The following is a 4,483-nucleotide window of genomic DNA, read 5'->3' as shown; positions in this document are numbered from 1 at the left end:
GATGCCGCGTTCACAAGCTGGTCGGAACTAGGAAACTCGGACTTTTCCGACATGCTAACTGGTTGTAGTTATACACGTGCCGGCCTTAAAGTCGGAGTTTCCTTGTTCCGACTAGGATCTAAACGCGGTATGAATCATACTTGCTTGCGAGCTAGCTGGCTAAAGTCGCCGTCACGGCCAACGATGTACTACTGTATAATGGCTTGCTGATGCAATGTGTTGGCCATTGAGAGCCACCGGTCGGCCATAATTGGTACTCCCCAGTATGAGCAGTCCTCCAATGGAATTCTACAGTATTTCAATTAAATGTTTCAAGGACAAAATTACATGTATTTAAGTATGTTTATGTTGTAGTGGGGACAGTAACATTAGTCATCTAAAATATATATATATATATATATATATATATATATATATATATATATATATATATATATTTTTATGTTTAGCTCACATAATATAATTTAAAAGTATGCATTAAGGTGTCTGTAATAGAATAAATGTGGCAAAAACGAGTGCCAAGATGGAGGCACTGCGGCTTCAACACAGCGCCCTGTAATAGTCATCTAGTGTAAATATAAATCATTGGTCACGGCATTGGGGCATGTTCTTCTTGACCCTGCAGAATAAGTCCTACATGAGTTAATATGGTTGCAAAATACATATGGAGGTGAATGTATACTGTTTATGGGTAGGCGGCCTATTGATTTCCGACACTTGTTCTGTTCTTATCTAATGCCTTGGTTGTATAATTATCAAGTGAAAATATGCCGCAGTATATATCTTTCTCTAACTGTTTTACATCAATCTATTTTCTACAAAGCCAAGTCCTGTAGTAATGAACTCAGGTTCATACCTCCCTGCAAAAAGCAATGCAAATAAACTTGATCGATCTTTTAAAACGCTTATGTTCTAATGTCATCGAGTCACACCCACAACACAAAACCTTCAAGTGACATGAATCGAAAAATGAAGGAAAAAAATGTGTTCTTCAATTCTTTCTTCTGACTTCATCAGCCAAAGGATCATCCTCTCCTGAGTGCAGAAGCCAGAAGGTACCAGTAGGCAAATATAAATAACGTAACTTCCCCTGCTTAACCACAAGGTGGTGCTGTAGACACACGTTCTTACAGTTAACTCTAGGCTGAACTGTTGGGTACCATGATAGATATTGAGTAGAAATGTATTTAAGTTTGAGTTTACATCCCAATATTACACTTTATATAATCTCTCGTGGACAGACTAAACATAACTGGTATGGTAGATCTGTCGGCATGCTTTGGGATGTGTGAGATAACGAGAAGTATTTGTTCCTGGTCTGGGTTTTCATCACTTGTTATTTGGATGTATCAGGATTGGGGCAAAGGCGGTGGTTAAACTGCTTCGCTTTGATGAATGATAAACACTGGTGAAAATATCGGAAGGAGGAGGGGGCTTTGGATGACAGTTTCCTTTTGCGAGGATGGAGACTTTACAAACCGGAAATCTCAATTTCTAACACCCTTCCCGAACCGAATTGATCATTTGATGTGAGATTTTAGTTCTGGGTTAACCAAGATTACACAAAAGATTGAAGCATTAAAAAAACGTATTTGTTTTTCGAGGTGTACATGAAAAGGACTATTCAAAAATGCTCAGTGCCTACCCATTATCTTGTCAACATGGAGCAGATATTTTATATAAATCTATCTGTATGGGCTTGTATCTATAGGGCCCAAACGTCCATTAATTAAGTGAGCCTTATCCGAGCCAGAAAAGCCCATAGGGGCAGGAGCCTATTTTCTGTTTCGTGAAGCAGCTTGATGTTCGAGTACACCCCCTGGACGGGACGCTAGTCTGTCGCTGGGCTATCCCACCAACTGATCTCCTTAATGCTAAGTGCCAAGCAGAGAGGCATTTTTAGAGTCTTTGGTAGGACTTGACAGAGGATTGAACCCCAACCTTCCAATCTCAGGGCAGACATTTTGACCACAAGGCCACTGAGTTGGTTCCAGGAGTACTTTATGTGTAAGAAATCTCTCCAAAATGTCAAATTGTGTCAAATCTTTCTATCCATTTTTATAACTTATATGAAAGTATTTTTATTGCCAAAAATTACATTTTGATAAAGACAATAACTTTTTCATGTTTTCATGTGCTTTTGAGTTTAGGTCCATAACTGGCCTCAGTCTGCTTAGACCGCTTTCAAGGTAAAGATATGAGGCCTTCTTCCTCTGTGGACCATTTAGGTAAAAATAAATAAAATACAATCACTTTTTTATTCAAAACACCAATTTCAATGCTTTTTCTCTATATCTACTAAATTACCTCTGCCATTACCTCAATAAATTCACTAAATGACACACAAGTAAATGTAAAATGTATGGTTTGTAATGACAAATGCATCAGAAAGGTATTGAGATCATCTGGTAATAAATGTGTGTGTGTGATCGTGTGTGTAGAAAAGAAGAGCTGCATTGCTTGAAAAATGTGTTTTGTCACAGTCCTTCTACCGTGTCCTGCACAGCTTGTGAGCGTTGTACAACGAAACAGAAGACACATACTTGTTCCTGAGAGTCTTAGCTTTCAGGAATGTAATAGCTTTCAGGAATGGCATCATGATAGCTCCTAGCACTCAAAAGTTAGAACCACATTTATAGAAATGTTGTTTGTCACAACTGCTAATAGTGGATATCGTAGGTTACTCTTGTAACCGTGGTTCTATGAACTAAGTGCGCATTCAGTGGATTGCATTTTAGGCCAAAATAGCACAGAATATTGGGCACCTCACTTATATGCTAAATAAGCCTATGGAGTTGCTAAACCACAAACACAATGAAGACCATATTCAAGGCCAAATCCACAGGCTTTTTTTTAGGTAATACACATTTTACATTGAATTCACTAACATAAAGTAGGTAAAGTACATTATAATGGAGAAATATTACCTAGTATTCTTTCCATTTTCCTATTATTCTTTTTCATTATCGTTCCATCTAACAGATAGCTAAAGCTCCTAGCTCCATATGCTTCCCATGAAGTCTCAGCATGAGCTTAAGAACAGGAAACACTACTCTGAGAGGGGCAGAAAAGGGAAAGGGTGTGTTTGATTAACCTCTAAAAGTCTAAGCCGTTGAGAGGGGGGGTACTAAGCTAACATATGGAATTGTTTTAAGATGGTCATACCATGGTTCATTTAGCTATTTTATTTTAAATTTTAGAACCCCTTTAGGTATAAAAACAATATATCTAAAACAATTTTTTGATAAAATATTGATTTTGGCCTTCACTACTAAAGCCCGTAGAAACGCATTGAATAACACTTTCGTCAAAGTCAAAAAATGTATCACAAGGAATAAGGTTTGGAAGTGTCTGTTCTATATCTAGGAGATATAAGAAACCTCAATAAATATTTGTATTTAACCCCTTCTTTTTGTTGGCACAAAAACACCTCCATACTTCCATTCGTTTGTATCGGTTACCTTCCGATGAGTCCAGTGACACTTGTGGGGGTCGTAGAGCAAAACGGAGAACACCATTGTGTTCGTGAGAGTCTCCCCTCTACATAGAGGGAGAAAGCCATGATCTGACAAACAGCGCTATAGCTCGGACACCTTCCACCGCAGATGCGGAAGGCCGACATAGGCGGATTTGATGGATTGAGAAGCAGCCCATGCAAAAAAACTGCTATCTCAAGCTTAAATTTACGGATTTTGATGTGGATTTTTTATTATGTTACTTAGATACACTCTTAAGGATTTTAAAGGTTTGCTGTGACGTACTTGTACATACACTTCCAGTCAAAAGTTTGGACACACCTACTCATTCAAAGCTTTTTCTTTATTCTTACAATTTTTTACATTGTAGAATAATAGTGAAGACATCAACACTTTGAACTAACAAATATGGAATCATGTGGTAACCAAAAATTGTTCAACAAATCAAAGTATATTTTATATTTGAGATTCTTCAAATAGCCACCCTTTGCCTTGATGACAGCTTTGCACACTCTTGGCATTCTCTCAACCAGCTTCATGAGGTAGTCACCTGGAATGCATTTCAATTAACAGGTGTGCCTTCTTAAAAGTTAATTTGTGGAATTTCTTTCCTTCTTAATGTGTTTGAGCCAATCAGTTGTGTTATGACAAGGTAGGGGGGGTATACAGAAGATTGCCCTATTTGGTAAAAGACCAAGTCCATATTATGGCACGAACAGCTCAAATAAGCAAAGAGAAATTACAGTCCATCATTACTTTAAGAGATGAAGGTCAGTCAATATGGAACATTTCAATAACTTTAAAGTTTCTTTAAGTGCAGTCGCAAAAACCCTCAAGAGCAATGATGAAACTGGCTCTCATGAGGACCACCACAGGAATGGAAGACCCAGAGTCACCTCTGCTGCAGAGGATACGTTCATTAGAGTTACCAGCCTCAGAAATTGCAGCACAAATAAATGCTTCACAGAGTTCAAGTCACAAACACATCTCAACATCAACTGTTCAGA

Source organism: Coregonus lavaretus (genome assembly GCF_964263955.1).
Source record: "Coregonus lavaretus genome assembly, chromosome: 23".
In the NCBI taxonomy this organism is placed as follows: Eukaryota; Metazoa; Chordata; class Actinopteri; order Salmoniformes; family Salmonidae; genus Coregonus; species Coregonus lavaretus.
This window is presented reverse-complemented; position numbering follows the sequence as displayed.